This window comes from Melozone crissalis, unplaced genomic scaffold (genome assembly GCF_028551555.1).
Source record: "Melozone crissalis strain CALT ecotype California unplaced genomic scaffold, PUWL_Pcris_2 ptg000244c_1, whole genome shotgun sequence".
In the NCBI taxonomy this organism is placed as follows: Eukaryota; Metazoa; Chordata; class Aves; order Passeriformes; family Passerellidae; genus Melozone; species Melozone crissalis.
This window is the reverse complement of record NW_026536003.1, coordinates 44343-71444: the sequence shown is the minus strand read 5'-3', so window position 1 is coordinate 71444 and position 27102 is coordinate 44343. Positions and strand designations below refer to the sequence as shown.

The following is a 27102-nucleotide window of genomic DNA, read 5'->3' as shown; positions in this document are numbered from 1 at the left end:
TCCCAGCAATGCCAAAAGCTCTCCCCGCTTCGCTCTCCCCATTTCGGCGATGCCGGGGCTGTTTGGGCTCCCGGGCTCCCTTCTCCCCTCATTCTCTGCTCTGGGCTGCAGCGGCTCCAAGGAGTCCCCCCTGCCCCTCTCCAGGCTCTTGAGGCTCCCGCCAATGGTGGCGCTCCCCCCTCTCTGGGCTCCCCACTTTGGGCTCCTGGGGGACACAGGGCTCTGCTCCTCCAGGCTGCCTCTGCCGGCAGCCGCCACCGCCACCCCCCAATGTCCCCCCAAGGGGCCTTTTCCGCTCAGCCTTGGACTGCTTCATTCTCCAAACATCCCCCCAAAAACCCCAACCCAGGGATCCCCCGGGATATCTGGGTCGAGCTCCCCCTCCCCGCTCACCAGTGCGATGGGGGGCGATGATCCCACAGGTGGGGGCTGCGAATTCAGGCAGCGATCGATGGCATGGTTCCCTCAGCTCAGCCTTGATCTGCCTTTGTCCCTCCTCTTCCTCTTCCTCACAGTCCTCACCTTCCATCCCCCATCCTCCTCCCCCTCGGTGTTATCCCCACCTCCTTCCATTACTGCTCTCTCTCCACCTTCATCCCTCCTCTTCCGTTCCTCCTCCCCCTGCTCCTCCTCCCTAACCCCACCTCCTCCTCCCCCTTCATCCCTGCCCTTCCCTCCCTCCTCCTCCTCCTCCCCCAGCAGCAGCCACACCCTCGGTGCCCCATTCCATGGCAGGAGCGGGGATGGAGCCGGGACAGGTCGGGATGGGCAGCGCGGGGCTCTCGGCTGCTCCAGCCGCTGCGGGCGGGGGGAACCCGGCCTGGGCCAAAGGAGAGGCAAACTGGGCAAACTGGGGGCATCCCATCCAAACTGGGCCTTGCTGGGGACCCTGCCTGGCCACTGCCAGCCCTTGGGGCTCCTCTCGGCACATCCACCAGGGGGGAACGCACACAGGGCTGGGGGATCCCAGCAGTGGCAGCACTGCCAGGGACTGGGCTGGACTGGGATCGTACTGGGAGTGACTGGGAGTGCACTGGCCTTGTACTGACATCATACTGGGATCATACTGGGAGTGACTGGGACTGTACTGGGCTTGTACAGATATCATACTGGGATCATACTGGGACTGTACTGGCTTTGTACTGACACCATACTGGGATCGTGATGGAACTGTACTGGGTTTGTATTGACATTATTCTGGGATCATATTGCCATGCCAGGGCAGACTGTGATCCCACTGATGGACACTGGGATCATAATGGGAGTGAGCAGGAGCCTGCAGGAGGCAACCGAGACCATGTTAGGAGCAAATGGGATATAGTGGAAGTGACTGGGAATATGCTGAGGATGACTGGGAGCAGCTGTGAGTAACTGGGATCATGGTGGGAGCAACTGGGAAGAACAGGGAGTGACTGGGTGCATGCTGGCAGCGACTGGAAACTGCTGGGCTTGTACTGGGATGAACTGGGATCATACTGGTGGTGACTGGGATCATACTGACATTGAGTGCCACTACTCTGAGGCTGACTGGGAGTGCTTGGGAGCAAATGGGATCATACTGGAAGGAACAGGAAAGATTGTAGAGGGAACTGGGGTACCCTGGGAGGTACTGGGAGTGACTGGAAGGAAAGTGAGGGTGAAAGAGGAACTGGAACCATGTGGAGCAAAACTGGTACATTCTGGCAGAGACTGGGAGCACACTGGGCTCATATTTGGATCATACTGGGAGGGACTGGACTAATACTGGGAGGAACTGAGTGTCACAGTGAGCACTCCCTGCACATCATCCCCCATACTGGGCCTGACTGGGAGCAACTGGGAGCAAATGGCATCATACTGGGACTCACTGAGTTGCTCTAGGAAGCAACTGGAACCATGCTGGCGGCACCTGAGACCAAACTGGGAGAGACTGGAAGTTAGTGGGATTATACTTGTGAAAAATGCGTGTTTTGTGATTGGGTTTTCGCAAATACTGAAATAAATATTATACGTCCTCTGTTAGAATGTACTGCTGTATTAATTCTCTTAAGTAGTGAGTTAAATATGGTTTTAGGATATTAAAAAAATGTTAAAATAGAAAATATGCATGGTAAGGGGCTTTTTTTAAAGAAAGGACTTGCAGCGAGACAGCAGCCACAGGATACCTAAATCTTTCAGAGAAAAAGAATTTATTGCCCTCTTATCAGAAAAAATGAACTTCTTCCCACCTCGAAGTCGCTGTTAGGATTCAGAGGAAGAAGCTGGCACTGACCAGACAGAATCCTGTGTTTGAACGGAATTTATGCATCATGTATGAAGTGTATGAATATGCAACAGGCTATTGTTTTTAAGGGTTAACCCTGTGATAACAGGTGTCCTTTTTCAGGCTTGTGCTGCCCAGAAAAAGGTACCCGGACATCCGTAACTCTTTGTATTTGTTGTCTCATATTGTCCTAATTCGATTTCTCCAAATTGTGATTACTCTAATTGTATTACTATTTTTCATAACCATTCTATTACTATTAAACTTTTAAAATTTTAAAAGCAAGTGACTGGCGTTTTTCACAATTTGGTAGCAGAGGATGGTTACAAACACCTCGCTGCCGGTGCTTTAGGAGAGTCAGAGTGGGGAAGGCGCGCCCTGCCCCGTTGGCAGCCTCGCTCTGTTTCCCCTGGGGTGACCGACAGACGCAGGTTATGGTGGACAAAAGGAGACAATAAAACAAAGAGAAGGGAAAAGGCTCCCTACAACCGCGGTAATTGGCCCCCTAAGAGTAGTAATGTGCACGAAGAACTCGGGAAGGAAAAGGGATTGCTAAGTATTTCTCAGGGGGGCAGGTACAGGGGGATGAATGTGTGTGAATGAGAGGAGGGCTGGTTGTCCCAGACCTGCCAAGTGAGTGCTGGAGTCTCCCACGCTGCGTTTCCGACTTTCCGCGGTAAGTGGCCAGGAGAGAGACGAAGTGAATGTTAACAGGAGTGAGAGAATCCCCCGGGGTAACTGGGACTGGGTCCCAGAGAGGGGCTGGACCCCTCGGAGGAAGGGAGCAGAGGAGTTTCCGAGCCCAATCCACTAGGAAATGGGACAAAAGGGAACCCTAAAAATCCTGCTGGTTTGAGGGATAAGAGTGCCCAAGAGCATCCAGAATTAAAACCTGCTAGGTTGAGGAATTAACATTCCAAGAGCATCAACGCTTGAGCAAAATTCTGCCGGATTGAGGATATGCTCAAGAGCATCTGGGGTTGGACAACACAGCTGGGTTGAGGGATATCCAAGAGCACGGGGACTGCCAAGAAACACCTAAACTTGTAATAGGTGATGTGAAAGTGTAGTATATGGTAGAGATAATTAGCGCTATTAATGTATAAAATATTGTAAACTCCACACTAAGTCTCTTGACCATCCTGGCAGGCAGCAGTGTCTTATTCATATATATCTAGTTCCTGGACTTGGTTGAGATAAACATCGGGGTTTTTAACGAAAGAATAGAAGCTTCCAGGGCGATAATCACTGGCTTCCCCGGGTCACCAGATCCAACCAAGAGTGATTAACGCCTCGTCGATTACAGCTACCAAGATGATCCACAGCCCCACCTTGATGCATGTGAATGCTGACTTCCCCGGAGTCTACTGACAACATCAGACACCGGGACTGAGTCTTTGTCCACCTCTGCACAGGTAAAGACACGGTTATGCATGGGAAGAGACACAAAGAACATTCGGTCATCTCTGCCTCGAGCAGAATAAACTGTAAAAGAACTCGCTGCGTCAGGCAGCATTTGTGAACAGGGGGAGACTCTGACATTCGGAGCTCAGATCCGTGTTCACCCAGCACCGAACCCGGGCTCGACACTGACCCTTGGCTGTGGTAGTGTAGATGACCGAACTTCATTCGCACAGACAAATTAATAAATCTTTGCTAAATTTTCTTATAAGTTTGGCTCTCGATTTGATCATTTATAACAAAAGGTACCTTATTGTTGTCTTGTTGTGTGTGAGAGTGAGTCACACACAAAATCAGCCTCAGCTTCCCGGGCGGGTGGGAAGGGGGGCTGTGGAAAGAGGAGTGTGTGACCCACAAATAAGCCATTGTTCTCGTGGGTGTGGGGGCTGTGGCATAAGGTACAGGTGACCTGCAAAGGGGCCATTGTCCCCAGCGCGTGTGAGGGGGCCGTGGCTAAAGAGTGTGAGTGACACACAAATCAGCCTCACAGGTGAACGGCACCGGAGGCAGCAGAGTCAGGGCCCTCCCAGGAGGCCCGGAGATACTGAGACCCAGAGGCCACCCCAAGGCGAGGGGGGGCCACAGGGACCCGCGATTCTCTGTCAACAGGGATCCACTCTGTGTCCTGAGGGTGTGAAAGAATGTGTGGAAGTGAGTGAGAAATAAAAGTGAGTGAATGTAGATGAATGAAAGTATAGGTAATGTAGATTGTGTATTTTAAGCTTCACTGTATCTCCTTGGAGGGAGGTGTATTGTACTGAAAGTAGTATGAGAAAAAAGTTTTTTATTTTTGTGGGTGTAGCTGAAAGAAAAGTTGTATTTCGGTTGTTAGTGAAAGTGAAAAACAGAGGCAGAAGATGAATAGATAAGATCTTGAACAAGGAGACAGAAAACCAGTAAGTTGGATACAGGGAAAAAAAAGAAAAAAAAAAAGACACAACTCCTTGCAAAAAGAGAAAATATAGGGTATGCAGTAGTCGATGGGAAAAACATGCAAACTATGGAAAAAGGGAAATTACCCTTAAACTAGTAAGCTCAAACTTGTGAATTATAGACTTTAAAAAGAGCAACAGAATATTTAACACAAATACAGGAACTATATATACTGATTCAAGGTATGCCTTTAGAGTAGTACATACCTGTAAAAAATTTGGAAAGGAAAAAGATTACTTCATTCAAGAAGAAAAGGACTAGTACATGAGGAAATTATTTTAGAGGTTTTAGAGGCATTACAATCACCTAAAAGAGATAGCTATAGTACATGTTAAGGAACTCCACAAGGGAAAGACCCCAGGAAGAAGAGGAAATAATTTGTCAGAACACAAAGCTAAGGATGCAGCAGAAAATGGAGTTGGAAGAGTTATGTTAATATTAACTCCAAACGAGGAAAAACTGGAAATTCCCAAGTTTAGGGAAGCCGAGAAAAAAGAATTAAACAAAACTGGAAGTGAGCAAGATAAATCAGGGAAATGGAAACTTCCTGATGGAAGACAATTACTTAATAAAACGTGCTTAGTAGGAAAATATTAGAAGACAGGCATCAGAAAGCCCACTGGGGTACTCAAGCTTTGTGTGATCATTTTTTAAGGAACTATGGGTGCACTGGGATTTATGGATTTAAGACATATCCTTAATTTGCCAAAGGATAAATAAAAAGGTGATGAGAAAAACAACATTAGGAGGTCGTGAGTTAGCCCGTTGGCCATTTCAAAGTATCCAAGCAGAAGTTTGGATTTGTTAGGGTCCGGTTTTATTTGTAAAAAAAACCGCATGTAATTTAGAAGAAAGAGAATGCCATACGTTAGACAGGAGATTTTAGCAGAATAAAAATCTTTAAAGTATCAGAAAGCCCTGAGAAAAAACAAGAAAAGATAAAGGGGAAATGAAAGGGAAGAGAACAAGAGGAAAAATCAGAGAGAGAGTGGGATCCTCTGCAGGTCTTGCCCCCTCCGTTCGCGGCCCAGGCGCCTGTCCCGGGTCCCGGCTCGCTGCCCGCCTCAGCTCCGCCTGCCCCGGTTTCCATCCCAGGTGCGGCCTCACTGCCCAGGGCAGCTCCACCTGCCCCGGCGCTGTCGCTCAATTTGTGTGCCCTGCTCCCACTGCCTGGCCCGCGGCCGCTCTGCCAGCCATGCTGGGGAGGATGGGGGTTGCTCTGTCCCGCCGCCTGCTCCGAGGTCACCGTGCCCACCGCACCTAGGGGGGGTCCCAGCCATCCCATCCCCGGCTGCCCTGCCCGTGCCACCTGCGCTGGGCACCGCCGCTGCTGCCGGGCTCTCCCACCTGCCTTTGCTCTGCCGGCAGCTGCTGGATCAGCCGCCATCAGCCATGTGGGGGTTACCCACGCTCTGCCTCGGGCTCCACGGGAAGATCCCCCTCTGGCGATTCCTGCAGCAGACCCTGCCCACACTCCCCCCGAGCCTCGACAGGATATCCTCCACTGACCCCGTCCTGCTCTGAGTTACGGCCCCTTGGTAACCACAGCTCCGGCTGTTCAGCAAAACTCTCTCACTCTCGAGGGAGCACCTTATCGAAACACTAGGAGCTCAGTTAAAAGGCAGCCCTCTCCAAATCCTTTCTCAAAACACGGGAGAAAGGCTATAGAAGGTAAAAAAGTGAAAGGGTTAGATGAAGGGATTGCTCTATTTCCGTTCAGAGAGGTTCCCATGGGAGGGATGCGCTGCCCCGCCCCACGGGAGCCACCAGCGCCCCTGCCGGCCGTGCCCGGAACTGCACCCAAGGGGAAAGCGCCGCAGCCCAAAGGCCGGGACTGGGTCCGGGCTCTGTTTGCTGTCAGTGCCGCAGCTGTTGGTGTTTGTTTGCTTTATTATACACACTAGTAAAGAACTGGTATTCCTATTCCCATATCTTTGCCTGAGAGCCCCTTGATTTCACTACTCTAAAAATTAAGACAGAGGGGGTTTGCATTCTCCATTCCAAGAGAGGCTTTTTCTGCCTTCCCGAGCAGACACCTCTCTTGTAAAGCAAGACAAGCACCCACAGGCACTGAGGGGGGCTGCAGGAGGGGCACAAGAAGGCCCTGCAGCACTTGGGCACAAAGGCACAGCAGATGAATGCAAGAAGGGAGCAGCAAAAGGCCAAGCTGAAGGCAAAGGCCAGGGTACAGTTCCTACAGCCCCTGAGGGATCAACCCCAGGGCCCAAGGGGGCCCCAGCACCCAGGGCACGGCTCGGCCACAAGCACCTGGCAGAGGCATTGCCCTCCTCGGCAGGGGAGAGCCCACCCAAACAGCCCCTGGCAAGGAACCAGGGCTCCAGCTGCAGGGCACAAGGACACTGCAAGCACAGACAGCAGCACCCTCAGGACCAGCAAGTCCACCCCTTGATGGACATGGATTGGCAGGGCTGTCACAGCTCCCATCACACCAGGGACCCTCCACAGTGCAGCCCTTGAGAACATTCAGGGTGGGTCTGCATTGAGAGGAGGCATTTCCTGATGGACACAGGGGCCTCTCAATCCACTCTGAATCTTAGACGTAAAGGGGAAAATTGTAAAGGAATATTTCGATTTTTAAGGGAATGAGTGGAAAAGATGAGCAGGTATGATTTGTTCAACCACTATTAGAAGCTGTGGGGGATAGGTTTGAAATAAATGAATCTTTCTTCCTCCTGTGATTGTAATTAACTAAGAAGGAATTTGAGAGCTGAATTTTAATACTGTAAAAGGGGATACAGAGGCTAGTTCTGTTGTACCTTTGTGCCAAAATCTGACAAGGCCCATGCTGAAGTGAACCCCAAAGTGTGGGCAGCCCCAGGATAAGAGGGAAAATTAGATATGGAGCCTCTACAAATTTCTTTAAAGCAACCAGGACAAGCAATACCCTGTTCCAAGAGAGGGACGGCAGGGCTCACAGCCTGGTACTGAGTCCCTGTTAAAGGCAGGGCTTTTGGAGCCAGGGATGTCTCCCTACAACACTTCTATCCTGCCAGTCAACAAACTGGATGGATAGACAGGAGGAGGAAACACAGAATTTTCAAGTGTTAAAATGAAGATTAACTGAGGCTGCTGCCCTGGGCCTTCCAGACAGGGAAAAAGAATTTCAATTACAGGTGGATGTTTAACAGGGTCTTCCCTAAGGAATTCTTGTGCTGAAATGTTTAATCTAGTGGCCAGAGAGTGGCCTCATTGTCTGCAGAATTGTGCAGCCAGAGCTTTCATGGGAACTGAGGCCTGGGAACTGAGGCCTCAAAACTGACGACAACAGGAGGATCTCATATAGTTCAAGTCTGGCATCAAGTTAAAGGTTTGACAACCAAAAGAGCCTCTAAATGGATGAGCAGGGCTCGGTTATTACAGTATGAAACTTGTTCAATGGCACAGGAGGATTTAGAACTGAGGACAGGGCAAGGGTTTAACCCAGCCTCCTGTTTGGACAGCCTGGAGAGGGGCTGGCAAGGAACCCAGGACTGCACTCAAGGGACAGAGCTCCAGACCCAGGCTGGGAGAGATTGATGATGGGACATTCCCTGGCCTGAGGGACAAAATGTGTTTGTGGATGGCTCTGCAAGGGCAGCAGAAGGGAAAAGAGCTACAAGACAGGCTGTTATTAAGGAAGGGGAATCAGACACAGCGCAGGTCACCGCCCCATGCTCAGCTCAACCGGCGGAGCTGTGGGTGCCTGTGAGAGCCTGGCACTGAAATGCCCTGAGCAGGAAGGCTTCAATATCTTCTGCTGACACCATGGCACCTAACAGGGGGGCAAAAGCAATTCTCACTGCTTCAGCAACCACTGGAGCAGATATCAAGGCACATTCTCCCACAGGAAGCTGGGCTGGCACACAGCCTGCCCTGGCGCTTTGCTGCTGCCAACACCCAGCCAGGACATCGGCTCCTGCCTAAGGAGTGCAAAGCAGCACCACTGGTGGCCAAGGGGCCCATGCCAAGTGTCCCTGAGGCCACAAACCGCTGCCAGCACAGCTCAACACGGGGGGACCCCTCAGCCTGGCCTCAAGCGCTCTGAAGCCCCGCAGATTTGCACTTCCCACCTGCAGCAGGAGGATGGGAGGCCGCCCCTGAGCCTGCCCTGAAGGCAACGCAGCAGCAGCCAGGGCTCCACAGCAGGTCAAGCCCCTGAGCCTGCCCACAGATCCTCGCCTGGAATCCTCTGCAATCCTGGCCACCCTCCTCTGCCATCTCCAGCCACTGGGGCCAAGCCTTGCTGCCACTGCTGCAGCTTCAGCGCTGGCTGGGCCTGCACTGCCACAGCTGCTGGGGAACACCACGGCACAATTCCACTCTGGGGCTCACTGACACCCACACTCTGGGCTGCCTGCCATTGCACTGCTGTAAATGTACCGTGTTTGGTTCTTTTAAACCTTATTTCTCTACTCAGGCTTGGTTTTCTTTGCCTTGGAGAAAGGAATTTCAAAGGTTTTATTTAAGGGGTGTTACACCACTCAATGGAGATGAGTTTAACATCTGAACAGACTGGGAATAGCCCAAAAGACACCCACAGAGATAACGACCAGCAACAAAACATCAACATTGCCCAGCAGCAAACAGCAACCAACAGCTACCCCAGACACTGCCCGGGCAGAGCTGGAGACACCTGGGCTGGAAAAGGCTGAGATGGAAATCCAGGAGTGTGGAGACCAAATTCACATCAGAGGGGAAGAAATCCGGGTCCAACGGGAAACCAAATACTAAAAACTTACACAACTTGGAAGCAATGAACATTAAAGCAGTGGATTTAGATTGGTTCAGACTACATTAAGTTTAGGAAAATCCAGTAAAACACACATGGCATGGAATGATTTTCTCTGCACAGCCGGGCTATTTGTGAAATAATTTACTTCTGTCGCACATCCTGGCCAGAACCAAGGAATGCCTTGACTCTCTCTCTCAACACTAAAGAGATTCTTTCAGTGACAAAATTACAACATGAGAAAAATTTTACGTAATATTCCCACTTTATATTGTCAGGTAGGTTTGGGACAGAAGTGTGAGAATCAAATTTGGGTCTGGGATTTTCCATGTTCGCCTTCATGTTGTATTTTGCAAACCTGAAGGGCTTTAACCGTAACACTTTGAACTCATAAATAGTTTATACTTTTTTGAAAACAGCAGATTCTGGGGGGGCCACATGTGACTCACCCGATGGCTGCCCTGGACGAGAGGCTCCATTCCAGGCAGCCACCAGAGCAGCTTTAGAAATGCAAATGAACACTGCTGGGCAAAGTGTGGACAATGCACCTGGGCCTCTTACCTGGGGCAGGAATTGGGCTGATTCCCTCTGCCCCTCACCCCAAGCTCTGCCTGCTGGCACTGATGGAATTTGCACAGCTCAAGGCAGAGCCCAGGGGGAGGATATCTGACCCTGCAACACAAACGGGTGAAGATGCAAAGGGAAACAGCAAATGGAGAACGTTGGGAAAACTTCACTATAAATAAATGGGGGGAATCATCCCTCTGCCCACTCCAACATGTGCTGGCACTGTCTGTGTTATATAAGCTATATTAGAGCACTGGGGATTTTTTGCTACCAAATATTCCAGGAAATCAGTTGGGAATTCAAGGATTTGATGATTTAATTAGAGAAAAGCAGTCAATTGATGCAGCCCAGACGTGAGAGAGCGGCCAAAATTGGGGAAAAGATGAACGGCCAGCAGAACAAATCCTACAACACCATGGACGAGCCCCTGGGAACCCAAACCAATTCATATCAGGAGCCACAGAACCCATTTCTCATTTCAATGGCATCATTAGATTACAAGCTCTGCTCAGAATAACAACCAACCAGACAGCTCCAGCTCCTGACCTTCCTGCCGACCAATCCACTGAAATGAGGAACACAGCCATTCACCATGCGATGGGATCAGATCATCTGTTAGCAGAAGGAGTAGGAGTTTGTGAAAATTAAATTACTCAAGCTGCTGCTGGCAAATAGATGACAAAGGAAACGTGGTGAAAAACAAAACAACAACGGAAACAAGAAAGCAGATCATGTATTGGTCCAAACGTGGAAAGGATGGGAATGTGACACGGTTTTGTGGCTCCCTGACAGACCATGGGTTAAACGAATGCTGTTTCTCTTCGGATGTGCTACAGCAACTCTCATCTTTTTACCATGCTCCACACCTTGAGAGTGCAGCTCATTCAGCAGCTGAGGGAGGGGCCAGGGACTTGGAGATAAGGAAGTAACGGGCGAAACCACCAGCTTCGATAAATGTTACTAATTAACATGGAGGGCTGCTCACAGAAAGACCCGCTAAATTCCTGAACTTCCAGAAGAATAATCCCAAATACAAAGAAGACACAGGAAGAAAAAACAGAGTCAATGAGTGAGTCTGCCAGGAGATAGGGCCAAGGGACTTGTAGGTGAGGAAGTAATGGGAGAAATCATCAGTTTTAGAAAATGTTAGAAATTGATACAGAAAGCTCCTCAAAGTCCCGCTGAATTCCTGAACTTTCAGAAGAACAAAGACTCAACAGAGCCGTAAAAGTGGAGGTGCACAATAACGAGGACATCCAGTTGGCGGATCGGGAGGTCTGAACCTTCCAAGCACTTCAGCCAGTGCACAAAGGGAGAGGGAGATGAGGCCGGGAAAATGAGGATAAAAAGGAGGCTGCGAACTACAACAATGGCAGAGAGCGCACGGCAAATGCCCCACGGCCTCTCCCTCTGCTCAGCAATAAAGTCACTTTTACAGGACTCCTCTGTCTCCTCTGCGCACAGAAACCTCCAGCCACGGCAATTTCCCCGCACAGCGCCGGGCACGGGGCAGCCCCCTCTGTCCCAGCCACAGCAACCGGGCCGAGCCAGCGCTGCTCCGGCAGCGGCTCCTGCCGAGGCAGCGGCCGCAAGGAGACCGCGGGCAGCCGCTCCCGCAGCGCCCTCACGCCAGCGGCAACACGGGCCGGACACGGCACAACGAACCCGCCCGAGCCCCCTGCCGCCCCCGAGGCCCGCAGCCAGCCCCGAGCCCCTGCACAACCCAGCGCGGCTCCCACCCGCGCTGCGGCCACCTCCGAGCTCCGCCGCCGCCTCACCGCGCTCCGGCCGCTGCCGCCGCTCGCGGGCCCGCACACACGCTCCGACAATGGCGCCGCTGCCCAGCCACGGCCGCCCTCAGCCCGCCACCGAGACCCTGCTCCGCCCCGCTCCCACCAATCAACGCGCCACAACCACGACTGACGGCACCATCGCCCAATCCCAGCCAGGGGCGGGCTCTGCACACGGCACAGCCCCTCCCCGCGCTCTCAGGGCCCCCCGGGCTGCGTGAGGGCAGAGCCGGAGCTGAGGAACAGCCCTGGAACGGGCCCGGGCCCGAGGGGGATTGAGCTGAAAACACAAACAAACTTCTCCGCACCTCCTGTCACGGCTTTCCCGGCACTGCGGCTGCGGTGGCTCCGGCTCCGAGGAAAGCCCTAAGTTTTCCTACCCCTATTTAGGCGCATTAGTGCACCGCTTTAATTTACTGCAAGAATAGGAAAACTGCCCAAAGCTCTGTGGATGAGTGGGGAAGGGAGCGATTTCTGACAGAAAACTCCAAAAACTCAGAGCAGGATAATGAGAAGTAAGTGAAGACCTTTAAATCCACTTTTCCTCCCATGCCTCCATTGTGAAAAACGCCCATCACTTTAAAAAAATAAAGTTTAATAGTAATAAAATTGTCATAAAAATAGTAATATAATTAGAGTAATAAAAATTTGAACAATTAAAGTAGGACAATATGAGACAATAAGAAGTAAGTTACAGAGGACGGGGTACCTTTTCTGGGCAAAATAAGCCCGAAAAAGGACACCTGTTAACAGAGGATTAACCCTTAAAAGCAATAGCCTGTTGCATATTCATACACTTCATGTATGATGCATAAATTCCATTCAAACAACGGATTCTGTCTGGTCAGTGTCAACTTCTTCCTCCTAATCCTTAACGGCGTCTTCATGGCTGAGCAAGGCGGGAAGAAGTTCGTTTCTTCTGATAACAGAGCAGTAAATTCTCTTTCTCTGAAAGATTTAGGTGTCCTGTGGCTGCTATCTTGTGAAAGTACCTCATTCCTTTCTTAAAAAAGCATCCCACATACATAGTTCCTGTTTTAACTAGAAAACTACATTTACCATACTGTTAAAATGTTGATACTGCCCTACTAATCACTACAAGAAAATACATATAGTATTTTATATCTGCATAGAGACATATGATATGCACTTTTCACACTGCCAAGGTAAAGGGATTCCTTTAATCTGTCTAACCACAAATAAAATAAATAAAAAGGCTGTCCCTGTTACAGCAAAAAATCTGGTATGCCCACAAACACCACAAATGGGGGCGGGGGGGGGGGATTTCCTGGAATTCTTTTAATTTGCTTTAATGCACATAAATCACGACACTAGTTTTTCCACATAAAATGCTGCACTTGTTGCAAACAAAATCTTAAAATCTCACATACAGAATTATACAGTCCCAAGAATCAAATTACCACAATGCAGGGGAAAAACCCACACAGCTCTCCTGTACCTCAAGTCTTGGGAATCAACTTATAACAAGTTGTCTCTATTTCAGCTCTGACAGCCCACAAACACCAGTTACAGTTAAAACCCTATAAAAGGATGGCTTAACCCTTTTGACTCAGGCTCAAGCTTAATACGCAGCTTAACACAGATGACACAAAACAAAAATTACCAGTTTGTTACAATTGTAACTTTTACACAATAGTCAGCAAAATCTCACACTACACCAGATGAATCCAAAGTTGCATCTTTGCAAACTCCACAAGGAGAGGGACCACAAAGGCACTGTGCTACAGCGTTTGATCCTCGCCTCCCAGGTCCCACAGGCAAAGGATTGGTTAACACTGAACACAAAGCCTTACAAAAGACTGGTTATACTCAAACACCAGGTGTCACAGCGAATGCTGCTCCCCAAAACTAGAAAGTTCACACACACAAACTCACTGTGAAAGGGGTATTTCTTTCCACACACACCAACTCAGTTATAACAACCTTAGACCAGCATTTGCCCTTACGACTGCTAGCCCCAGTTGGTGGCAAACTGAGCTCTCTATGCTGAAACAAATGGCAGCACCAAAAGCCCGAGCTCAGTACAACAGTTCAACAACTCTTTCTGCTGGCAACCAGATTTCAACTGCAACTTCAGCTTGCAAGCACACTACAGAGGCACAAATTGCACGTGGGACATCTCCCACGACTTACCAAAGGGCCTCTCCTGACCACGCCTTACCGGTCACTGTTTAAAACTGTTTTATTTTTAAACATACCATTTTGTCTGGAGTTTTAGTACTCAGGGCTCCTTGTCTGCTGCTGGATGAACAGTCTGTGCAGCAGAGCCCACTCTTCCAGGAATAACCTGGGGGTGCTGTTGCAGAATGCGGCCTTTGTCGGGGATGAGCCATTTGTCAGGTGCAGGGAAAACTCGGGGCTCAATATGAGTCAACAGCAAGTTCCATTTATTGAAGAGAGCATCAGACACTTATACAGCAAGTAATAAGCTTATGAATATTCTGTAAGCCAAGCGAACTATTGGTTAAACTATACCATCAACTCTTCCTCATTCCTTTGGGCCTACATTCTCTATTTCCCACGTCTCTCTGTCCACTCGTTATCATACCCAGCTAGGCCCAAGGACACGCTATCTTGCAGGTGCAAAAACTCCAACTAGCTGTGTTTGGTACTTTCCCAGCTCCTGGTCGGCTAACAAGCGAATGTCTATGTGACCTCTGTCATGTAGCCATTTCTCCACAGGTTGCACCAAGGGGGTCCATGACCTGAGCTGGTCTCACAGCCCAGCAGAGTCTCCTTCTGGCTGGCTTGCTAACTGAATCATTAAAACTGAAGATCATGGACAAAGACTCTGTAACTAGTCAAAAGTTAGAAAGTTGTATGTTTATTATACCGGTGGGCAGCACGGGGGAATCATTCTCAAAATGCGTGACCGCACCACACAAGGATTTTTGCCTTCTATTTATTTGCCAAAATAATACATATACATAACCCCAGCACCTCCCATCCCCGCGTTGTATTAAAATGAGGTTATTAGTCCTTCACGCGTGTGCAATTCTTCTCTTGAATTGGGTCAGTGGTCCCAAATTGGGTCAGTGGTCCCAGGGATGAAGTCAGGAAGGTCTTGGTCAGGTCTCTGTGACCCTCTGGCACAATCCAAGGCCCCCTGCTTCGTGATGGATTGACACAGAGTCCAGGTGCTGGGCATTGTTCTGCTGGTTTCAATATGTTCCTAACTTCTTTCTACAAATGAGCTCATAATATAACAATTAGCTTTAGCTTAAGCATCCAATAATCATTAACCTAACATTGGTGTATCTAACTTCAATATGAATTGGTTCTAACACTCAGCTAAAATCCTAACCCTTTAAAATCATGATTCAATAGGACTTAGCAAAACATAAGATGTGAAAAAAGGCTTTTGTGTAACTAAAAACAGTGTAAGGCCATCCACTGACCAGCCTGTCCAAGTAATAAGATAACCGTGACACAAAGCAGAGCACCAGAGGACAATTAGACAATACCATGTTAAAATTAGGGAGGCCATACTGAATCCTTATCAGAGGATGTGAAACAGCAGGATGGAGACACAAAAATAAATAAAATATATTGACCTGACACACAGGATGTTGTGTAGATAAGCTGGAGTGTGAAGAAGTCAAAGAAAGAACTTCCCAAAACATCAGAAAGTTCACAAGAATTTTTGAATAAAGCATGAAACACATGAATGTGCATATATCTCAGCAGTGTAACAGTATAAAGATAACATTGTCTGTGTACACCCCTGTGTTCTTTGGCTGTTGGCCAAGAGCACTCCAGCGCACGGGAGGGGGGGAAATATTGTCCTTTTCTGTATTATTATTATTATTATTGCTATTGTTATTGTTATTATTATTATTACTACTATTACTATTACTATTACTCTTACTCTTACTCTTACTATTATTATTAAACTTTTAATTTTGTTTTTCACACCCTGAACAGGATCAGGACCCCCCTGAGTCCCCCATTCCAGTGAACGAGGACCCCCTGCACTGGATCCAGCCAGGCCCTTATCTAGCACCGGGACGCCCCCAAACCCTGATTCCCAGGAAGCGACTCCCCCTGAACCCCCATTCCAGGGTACCAGGACCCCATTGCATGCCCTTATTCAACACCAGGACCCCTGTTCACCCCCACATCCAGGACTGGAACCCTCCCAAAGCCTCCATTCTCAGGCACAGGGACCCCCCTGCACCCCCTTATCTGTGGGGGCCTGAATATATATATTGTTATAACAGCAATAAGAATACAACAACTGAAATGTATTAGAGAGAGTCCTATGTATTAGATAAGTGGGTCCTAGCTATTCTAAATGAGTCACAGCTGCGAAGTCCTTGGTTGGGCAGCAGCTGTGGCTCGTAAAGACAGCTGGGATAAAAGGGGTGGGTCGAGAGCCCAGGAGGAGCCCCTGAGAAGACACATGAAGAACTGTGCTGCAGAGAAAACAGCTTGTTACAGTATGGGACTTGAGAAATATGTATAACAACAAGAATGAAACACTTATCCAGCACAGGGCCCCACTGCACCCCCTTATCCATCACCGGGATCCCCCTGCTTCCCCTCATCCAGCCCGGGGATGCCCCTGCACCCCGTTATCCAGCCCCAATGCCCCCCCGCACCCCCTTTTCCTGGACCGCCCCCCTCCTGCCTTCCCCAGCCCCCACCCATCACCTTCCTCAACACCGGGGGCCCGAGCACCCTCCTGGGCACAGGGACCCCCTGGAACCCCCATCGCCCTCACCCCCCATTCCTGGGCACAAGGACCCCCCGAACCTCCGTTCCTGGGCAGGGGGACCCCCCTGCAGCCCCTTATCCGGGACTGGGACCCCTCCTGGACCCCCTTCACGTGTTCTGGGACCCCCTACACCCCTGCCAGGCCCTCTCGCCCTTCCCAGACCCCAGACCCGCCCTTTTCCTTCACCTTTGCACCCCCAGATGTCCCAAATTTCCGGATCCCCCCAGTTCTCCCCTCCAGGCGCTTCCTTAAGGGGTTCCCAGGGGTTCCCAGGTGGTTCTCAGAGGGTTCCAGGGCGGTCGCAGCGGGATCCAGAGGGATCCAGAGGGATTCTCTGCAAGTCCCCCGTCCCCGCCCCGCCCTCCATCGGTCCCTTTCGCTTCCGCGTCCCAACCTGCGAGACCGGGATCTGCCCGGTGACCGGTGACGTCACTGACAGATCGGGCTGCCATTGGCGAGCAGTAAAAAGCGGGGCCAATGGCGGGGCCGGATGCGGCTCAGGGAGCCTGGCCATGGCTGGGGCGGGGCCGCAGCCGAGCAGCGCCATGGCTCCAGCGCTGGGTTTGGGGCTGCTCTGGGGGCTCCTGGGGCTCCTGGGGGACCCGGGGGGCGCGATCAAAGGTGAGTGGGAACCCTGAAACCGGGAACTCCCTGAACTTCCATTTCCGGGCACCGGGACCCTCCTTAACTTCTATTACCGGGCGCGGGAACCCCCCATAGCCCCATTTTGGGTCCTCTATCCCCTCCCCCAAACCGGGACCCCCCTGTACCACCTCATCTGGCACCGGGACTGCCCTGAACCCCATTCCTGGGCAGGGAAACCCTCCTGAACCCCCATTCTCGGGCATCAGAATCTACTGAGCCCCCATTCCTGAGCACGGGCACCCCTTGAGCGCCCATTTCTGGGCACGGGGACCCCTCTGTGCCCCCTTCCCCAGCACCGGAACCCCGTGAAACTCCTTTTTCTGAGACCCACCTGAACCCCGAATTCTGGGAAAAGAATCACCTGAACTTCCATTCCTGGGCGGGGAAATCCCCCTGCACCCCCTTATCTGGCCCACGGACCCACCGCATCTCCCATTCCTTTGGATCAGGATCCCTTTGAACCCCGAATAACGACGGGGGAACCCCCCTGAACCCCCATTCCTGGGCACTGAGACATCCCTGAATCTCCATGTCCAGGTGCAAGGACCCCCCTGCACCCCTGACCCGGGACTGGGATCTCCCCGCACCCCCATCAGTGCTCCGGGACCCCCTGCACCCCCATTCCCGGCCATCCCGGCCTTCTCAGACCCCAGACCCGCCCTTTTCCTCGGCTTTTGCACCCCCAGATCTCTCGAATCTCTGCGTCCTCCCAGTTCTCTATTCCCGGTGCTTCCTGGAAGGGGTTTCAGGGATCCCAGAGGGTCCTAGGGGTCCCAGGGGGTCTCAGCGAGGATCCAGTGGGATCCAGATGAATTCCTTGGAATTCCCCTTTTCCCCGTCTCATTTTTCCGTCTCCCGAGCTGCGTCCCCGGGATCCGCCCGCCTCTCCCAGCCTCAGATCCCCCTTTCCATGACCCAGGGACCCCCTGAACCCCCATTCCTGCCTTTCCCAGCTCCCAGACCCCACTGCCCTCAACACCGGGGACCCCTGGACCCCCTTTGGTGGGCACCGGGGACCCCTGGATCCCCCATCCCGCCTCTCCCAGTCCCTTCATTGGACCTTGGACCCTTCCCGGCTCTCCCGGTTCCGCTTCCCGACCCTTGGACGCTCCCAGACCCCCCAATCTCTGCGTCCCACCATGTGGGATCTCAGCCTCTCTGGGCTGAGGGGCAGAGTGACCAAGACCACCCCTGGGGGGCTCGGGAGTCCTGGAATGTTGCCAGAAATGTCTGGTGGCTGGACTTTGATCCCACATGGGAGATGACATCAGTATGAGGATAGGAGGATTTCACTGGGGTGAATGGTGAAGGGATAAGTTAATTGGAGTGTGAGATAAAGGGTTTAAGATTTCTGTACAGGGGGGTCTAGAGAAGTAAGATGGAGGAATTGGGGCGTGCCCTTCTCCTTCTTCTTCTTCCTCTAGGCCTCCATCTTCTGTGGTGATGTTGGCACTCTGGGATTGGACCTTACTAGAGGAACACTGGTTAATAAGGGTAGAGGGTATTGGAGAAAAATGATAAATATTGTACACGTAACTCCAAGTATAAAGATAGACGACCGCCCCAGGGGCTCTCAGTGTGTGCCCATGGCTGACTGCTGAGCAGAACTCTGTCAGGCCCAGAGAAAATCTTTTAGATAAGCATTTAATAAACACCGAGACCGAGAACAAATCTGAAGTCCCTTCTCGTCCTTTGGAGCGCAGGCGGCCCAAGGCCATCTTCGGGCTTTTCCAGACCATCTAAACAGCCCAAAATCCGGCAAGTGGCGTCCGCTGCGTGGGCTATCTCCCACCAAACCTTTCGGGGGGGGGAAAAGCCCTGAAGAGCTGAAGAGCCAAGAGGACAGCACTGATAACTCCTGAGGAGAGAAGCCTGAAGAAAGAAAGAAGAAAAAAAAAAAAAAAAAACCGGCCAGGAGAATCTGCAAAAATCAGCAGTCACTGAGAATTCCATCTCTCAGCTTCTGCCGAAGACAGTTCGTAGCAGAGCGACCTGGACTGGGACCAGAAAGGCGCCTCTGGATCCATCTCTCATGACCTGCTGGACGGAGACTGAGGGCTTTCAGACCACTCTGACGACAGATTCGGTAAGAAGGCCAAAATAAGATCAACGAAGTCATAGAAGACATGGGGCCACTTCAGTTGGGACTTCCATCTGTCTCAATGATTCCCAGAGATTGGCAGCTTGTGGTCATTGACCTCAAGGATTGTTTTTTCAGTATCCCACTCCATCCAGATGATGCTCCGAGATTTGCCTTTTCAGTTCCGAGTATCAACAGGGAAACGCCTCTGCAGCGGCACCATTGGGTTGTTCTTCCACAAGGTCTAAAAAATTCCCCGACGATCTGTCAATGGTACGTGGCACGAGCTTTGGCACCAGCACGAAAGAAATTTCCGAAGGCAAAGATCATTCATTACATGGATGATTTGCTCATTGCAGCATCAACACGACAGGAGCTGCAAGAAGCTCGTGACTGTGTGATCGCAGAGGTGCAAAAGGCAGGTCTGGAAATCAGCATTTCAAAGATTCAAGAGGTTGCACCTTGGAAATATCTAGGGTGGAAAATTTCAGAGAAAACAATAAAGCCTCAAAAAGTGGAGATCAGCACAAAGGTCAACAATTTGCATGATTTGCAACAGCTTTTGGGAGAAATCAACTGGATGAGACCAGTTTTGGGAATCACAAACAGCGACATTCCAGCGCTGCTTGATCTCTTGAGAGGAGACACAGACATTCGTTCTCCCAGGACACTCACGCCAGAAGCGAGAAAAGAGTTGGAGAAAATCACGAACGCGATACAGAAAAGGCAGGTCCATCGATTTGTTCCATCGTTGCCTTTTCAGTTGGCAGTGCTGGGGAAGAAAACACAGTTCCATGGTTTGATCTTCCAATGGGATGAATCACAAAAGGAGTCTTTGATAATCATAGAGTGGATTTTCCTACCGCACAGGCCCGCGAAAATGATTCTCACAGATTTGGAGATGGCAGCACAAATCATCATAAAGGCGAGAACGAGGCTGCTGACAATGGCAGGAAGAGAATTATCAGTCATCAGATTACCTCTGAAACGAGACTACTTCGAGTGGGCAATGCAACAATCGAAAGACCTGTTAATCGCGTTGTTAGCTTTCCCAGGAGCTTGCACAATCCACTTTCCACAGCATAGAATACTGCAATCGCAAATATGCTATAGAGCAAAACCACGAATAAGTGAAGAACCTTTGGACGGGATCACCGTGTTCACGGATGGCTCGGGGAAGACACACAAGTCAGTGATCACTTGGAGAGACTCAACGACAGGGGATTGGGAATCAGACATGAGGATGGTTCAGGGCTCTCCACAAATTGTGGAGTTGGCAGCCGTTGTCCGAGCATTTCAGTTGTTCAAACAGCCTCTCAATCTGGTGACAGATTCCGCATATGTTGCGGGTGTGGTCAAGAGATTGGAGGGTTCGCTCTTGAAAGAAGTCAGTAATGAGGTTTTATACTCATACCTGACAAGCTTGAAAACACTGCTAGAGAGCAGGGAAAGAGAGTATTTTATCACACACATTAGAGCGCACACAACACTTCCGGGGTTTTTAGCGGAAGGGAATGCTCGGGCGGACAGGTTGACAATGCCCATTTTGCAAACACTGCCGGACATTTTTGAGCAGGCAAGGTTAAGTCATGCATTCTTTCATCAGAATGCGCAAGCGCTAATGGAGTCCTTTCGTCTCACAATGAGTCAGGTGAGGGAGATCATTAGTGCTTGTCCAGACTGTCAGCTTGTGCAGCCACCTTCTTCTACCGGGGCCATCAATCCGCGGGGGCTGCAAAGTCTTCAGTTGTGGCAAGCTGATGTCACAAAATACCCATCTTTTGGGAGGCTCAAAAATGTTCATGTTTCTGTAGATACATTCTCAGGTGCAGTCTTTGCTTCAGCACATGCTGGGGAAACAGCAGACCATGCTTGCCGACATTTTCTGCAGGCATTTGCAGCATTAGGTGTGCCTCAGGAGATAAAAACAGATAATGGTCCAACGTATACAGGCAGGGTGCTTGACAGATTCCCGAAAAGATGGGGTGTCAGACACACGTTTGGTATTCCGCATTCACCCACAGGTCAGGCGATCATTGAGAGAACACATCACACCCTAAAATCCCTTCTGGACAAATAGAGAAGGGGTGAGCCAGAGGCAACACCTCACATGAAATTAAATAAGGCACTGTATGTGCTGAATTTCCTAAATAGCTCATCCTCGGAACCTGATCCACCGATCGTGAGACATTTTCTAAACAACACACAGGCAAAGCTAAAGGAAAATCCTTTAGTTTTGATCAGAAACCCAGAGACAGGACAAATAGAGGGTCCTTTCAAACTAATCACTTGGGGCAAGGGTTTCGCTTGTATTTCCACAGATCGAGGTCTGAAGTGGGTGTCGGCGCGGCACGTGAAGCCATTCCGGACGCGAGAACACGAGAACGCTGATCCAAGAAACAAAGAGACGAGTACTCAGACAGAAGTCGAGACTCAGACTGCGAAAAACGACCCGGAAGAGAGATAAAAAGAAACTAAGGACTTTGGGGGGTTTTCACATAAAAGCGAAGTAATGGGTTTCATGATGCTTATGTGCATCGTTCTTTCATTCATTGCAGTAAGCAGTGGGGGAGATTTACCTGTTAGTCAACCAAGGCAAAATGTATGGGAGACTTTAGCTCGGGCAGCGAATTTAGATAGTATCTGCCTGACACATTCAAGACCAGGTAAACCGTTTTCAGCATGCATGGTTGGATTGCCAGTGGACGAATGGCCAGTTCCAGGGCACTCCGCAATTAACATTTCGCAGGTCATTAAAAATCCTATAAAAGAGTGGTGTGCTTGGACACACCTGCTTCCTGTGGCTTCTACAGAACCTCAGGAATTGGAGATTTTTGGGTCCATGACAATGAGACTCTGCATGCAGTTTGAAGCTCCAAAAGTCACAAAGGCGAAAACTATCGATTTAACTCCCACTCATGAATTTTATAAGAATGCGTCAGCTTGGTGTAAATATACAAAGAGAACCACCAAAGGATCGATCCAAGTCCCGGTGCAACTGCCGCGGGGTCTGTTCTTAATTTGCGGGGACAGAATTTGGCACGGCATTCCTGCTAATGCCACGGGAGGTCCATGCAGCATTGGGGAAATTTCAATGCTATCGCCTGATTTGAACATGTTAAGAGAGGAAAGGCACAGAGAAAAAAGATCAATACAACAATATGCGGCAAATTGCAATGATGAAATGTTTTCTTGGGACAAGAAACAAGTATTGCTACAGCAATCTTCTCACCTCAGACAGCATCAGGGGTGGCCTTGACACAGATCGACCGCATGGGTTGTTGGTTGAGCAAACATGCGTGGTCTGTGTCTGTCACATTGGATGACATGTTAAAAGACATCAGTAGTGTGAGACAGGCGACTCTTCAAAACAGAGCGGCAATCGATTATCTATTGCTCGCTCATGGACATGGGTGTGAAGAGTTCGAAGGGATGTGCTGCATGAATCTCTCAGATCATTCAAAGTCAATTCATGAAAATATCAAAAATATAAAGGACAGCATAAATAAGCTTGGCGAGATCACAGGATCATGGATCGATCAACTGGCAGAATTCTTTGACATCTCTCCCATTTGGAGAGGAATCTTAAAGATAGGGTTCTATGTTTTAATAGTTCTCCTAGTCCTCATACTTGTTGTCCCATGCATATTTGCATGTTTAAAACGTGCGATGAATCGGATGGCGAAAAAGATCTTTTTGGTGCAAACAGAAGGGGGAGATGTGGGATCTCAGCCTCTCAGGGCTGAGGGGCAGAGTGACCAAGACCACCCCTGGGGGGCTCGGGAGTCCTGGAATGTTGCCAGAAATGTCTGGTGGCTGGACTTTGATCCCACACGGGAGATGACATCAGTATGAGGATAGGAGGATTTCACTGGGGTGAATGGTGAAGGGATAAGTTAATTGGAGTGTGAGATAAAGGGTTTAAGATTTCTGTACAGGGGGGTCTAGAGAAGTAAGATGGAGGAATTGGGGCGTGCCCTTCTCCTTCTTCTTCTTCCTCTAGGCCTCCATCTTCTGTGGTGATGTTGGCACTCTGGGATTGGACCTTACTAGAGGAACACTGGTTAATAAGGGTAGAGGGTATTGGAGAAAAATGATAAATATTGTACACGTAACTCCAAGTATAAAGATAGACGACCGCCCCAGGGGCTCTCAGTGTGTGCCCATGGCTGACTGCTGAGCAGAACTCTGTCAGGCCCAGAGAAAATCTTTTAGATAAGCATTTAATAAACACCGAGACCAAGAAAAGATCTGAAGTCCCTTCTCGTTCTTTGGAGCGCGGGCGGCCCAAGGCCATCTTCGGGCTTTTCCAGACCATCTAAACAGCCCAAAATCCGGCACCCCCATTTCTTCACCCGTGTGTCCTGCTGGCGGGGGGTTCCTTGGGGTCCTGAATTTTCACTTCTGGGCACTGGGACCCCCCTGCACTCCCTTATCCAGTACCAATCCCCCTCTGCACCCCCTTTCTCATCCATCCTGCCTTCCCCAGTCCCCCCTTTTCCTTGACCCTGAGACCCCCTGGACACCCATTCCTGCTTTTCTCAGCTCCCAACTCCCCTTTCCTCTGCATCAAGGATCCCCAAGACTCCTATTCCCAGGTCCTCCCACCTTTTGACCCCTCATTCCTTGGGACTGGGGATCCCTGGACCCCCTTTCCTGGGCACAGGGATCCCCTGGAACCCCCATCCCACTCTCCCAGTCCCTGCACCACCCCCTCCCCCTTCTGAGCTCCCATTCCTGGACACCAGGACCCCCTGCAGGCCCTTTCCTGTCCATCCCACCTCTCCCACCCTGCACACCCTTTCCTTGGCCCCAGGATCCTCAAACCCATTCCCAGCTCTCCCAGTTCCCCTTTTCATTGATCCATGATCCCCTCAACCCCCCAAATCTCCGTGTCCCCCCAGTTCTCCACTCCCTGCGTTACCTGCACGTGGCGGTGTCAGAGCCCAGCCCAGGGATCCCCCAGTACATGCAAATGGGGTTCATGGATGGGATCCCCTTTGTGCGCTACGACAGCGAGCAGGGCCGGCTGGAGCCGCTGACGCAGTGGATGAAGGATGGAGTCGAGCCAGGATTTTGGGAGTGGCAGACCCGGAACAGTATGAGGAACCAGCACATGGATGCCAAGAACCTGGAGACACTGCAGGAGCGATACAACCAGAGCGGGGGTGAGTGGGGGGATCTGTGGGGGTGGGATGGGACTGGGGGGATGGGATGGGATCTATAGGTGTCGGATGTGGATTCATGGGGTTCAAGTGGTTGAAATGGGGATCCATTAGGCTAGGATTGGATATCATGTGATCCATGGATTGGGATGTGAATCCATGGGGCTGGGATGGGATCTGTGGGGCTGGGATTGGATCCATGCAGCTGGGATGGGAACTGTGGGGCTGGGATAGAAACTGTAGGGCTGAGATGGGGACCCATGGGGCTGGGATGGGATCTGTGGGGCTAGGATAGGAATTGTAGGGCTGGAATGTGCATGCATGGGGCTGGGATGGGATCTGTAGGGTTGAAATGGGAACTGTAGGGCTGGGGTGAGCATCCATAGGGCTGGGATCGGATCTATAGGTTACGGATGTGGATTCACAGAGCTCCAAGTGGCTGAAATGGGGATCCATTAGGCTGGGATGGGATATCTTGTGATCCATGGGGCTGGGATGTGCATCCATGGGGCTGGGATGGGATCTGTGAAGCTGGGATGGGACCTGTGGGCTTGGGTTGGAATCTGTGGAGTTAGGATTTGCATCCATGGGGCTCCAAGGAGCTGGGATGAGGCTCTGTGGGTCTCCATCAGACTCTGGGGCTCCATGGGGCTGGAATGGGGCTCTGTGGGGCTGGGACACAATTCCATGGGTCTCTGTGGGTACAATCCCTCCAGGTCTCCACACAAGGTTGCGAGTTTCCGGCTGTGACCTCCTGTCCAATGGGAGCATCCGTGGATCCCACCGGAATGCCTACAATGGGCGGGATTTAATCTCCTTTGACCTGGAGTCCAGGAGATTTGTGGCGGCCGACAGCGTTGGTGAGATCATCAGGAGGCGCTGGGAGCAGGATGGGACCGTGGCTGAGTATTGGATGAATTACTTGAAGCACGAATGCCCCGAATGGCTCCAGAAATACATCAAATACGGGCAGAAGGAGCTGGAGCGCAAAGGTGGGAGCAGAATTCCTGTGGGGATTTGGGATTTGGGGATAGGGGACTTGGGAACACAGTAATTCCTGTGGGAATTCTATGAATAGATCTCATCTCCAGTGAGAATTCCATGGGTAGATCTCACTCTCATGCCATTCCTGTGGGAATTCCATAGGTAGAACTCACCCCAGTCCCACTCCCATGGCATTCCAATGATGTCTATCACCATTATCCCGTTCCAGAGCCCCCTGATGTCCATGTGTCTGGAAAAGAGGAACACAGGACGCTGATCCTGTCCTGCCACGTGTACGGATTCTACCCTAAAACCATCGCAGTCAGCTGGATGAAGGGGGGTGAAACCTTGGATCAGGAGACGGAGTGGGGCGGGATCGTTCCCAACAGCGACGGCACCTTCCACACCTGGGCCAGGATCGAGGCGCTGCCGGAGGAGCGGGAGCAGTACCGGTGCAGGGTGGAGCATCCCAGAATGCCGGAGCCCGGGATCTTCACTTGGGGTGAGGCTGGGAATGTGGGGATTGGGAATTTGGAATTCCCAAATGGGGATTCCCCTTCCCCTTCTCACTATCCCGCGTTTCCCAGAGCCGACATCTGGCGGGAATCTCACCATGGTGGTCACTGTATCCATCATCACTGCCATCCTCATCCTCATTGTCCTCATCGGATTCGGCGTCTGGAAGCTCCAATCTGGTAACACACGGGATGGGGGTCGGGAAGGGACACGGATCCACCCGGCACTGTTCTGGGAATCCTGTGCCACCAACGCTGATCCCACTTTGTTTCCACAGGGAGGAGAGACAGGAATGGATACAACCCGGCAGCTGGTGAGTTCCAGTGGTGGATCCAGCTCTAGATCCCCTCTGTGCAGATCCCAGGATGGATCCTGGGGTTAATCCCAGTGTGTGATCTGTGCTGGAATCTCATGGATCTTCTCTTTCTGCAGGAAGGGACATGGGAACCAACAGCTTCAGCACAGGTATGGAGCAGGATCAGGGTGAGATTCCAAAGGGGGATTGGGGCAGGATGGATGGACTGGGATCAGGGAGGGATTCTGGATCAGGGCAGGGGTCCATGCAGAGTGAGATTAGGGGGAATTGTAGAGTGGGACTGGGGCTGGATTCTGGAGCAGGATTAGGTGGGATGGATGGAGCAGGATCGGTCCAGGATGGATAGCGTGAGATCAGGGAAGGATTCCAGTTCTGAATTGGGTGGGATGGATGGAGCAGGATTGTGGCAGGATTCGGGTAGTATCACGTGGGATCCTGGAGTAGCTCCTGCTCTCCATGGACTCCAGCCAGGTCTACCCTGTGGAATGGGGACAGGGATAGGGTGACACCATGACCTTCTCTCATCCTGGCAGGAATCACTGCCTGAGTGATCCATGGAGCTGGATCTGGCCCCTTCCCTCTTCCCAGGAAAGCTGAGAGCTGCCACCAGAGCTGATCCTGCTGCTCCCACCCACCCCACAGGTCTTTCTAACGGATTCATTTCCAGTTTTCCATTTCCCAGTGTTTTAAAGGCAAGAACCACAAATATTTACAATGCTTTAGTTCTGGTGTGAAATTATCCTGCTTTGGGCAATAAATCTACTTGTGGCAATAAATCCTGCTTTGGGCAATGTCCTGGATTGTCACGCAAATTGTATTCTATTTACCATCTGTATGGCAGTTGTTTTCTGTTAAGTAGGCAATTTTCCTTATCTCTTCTACAACCGGGGAGATATCTGTTGATAACAGGCTATTGAATGTCACTGCCTGACTGAT

The 27102-nt window shown here is 50.9% G+C and overlaps 1 pseudogene; it reads left to right on the top strand.

Moving 5' to 3' along the window:
* The first annotated feature begins 400 nt into the window (after window positions 1-400).
* On the top strand, window positions 401-27102 carry LOC128949480 (class I histocompatibility antigen, F10 alpha chain-like; annotated as a pseudogene).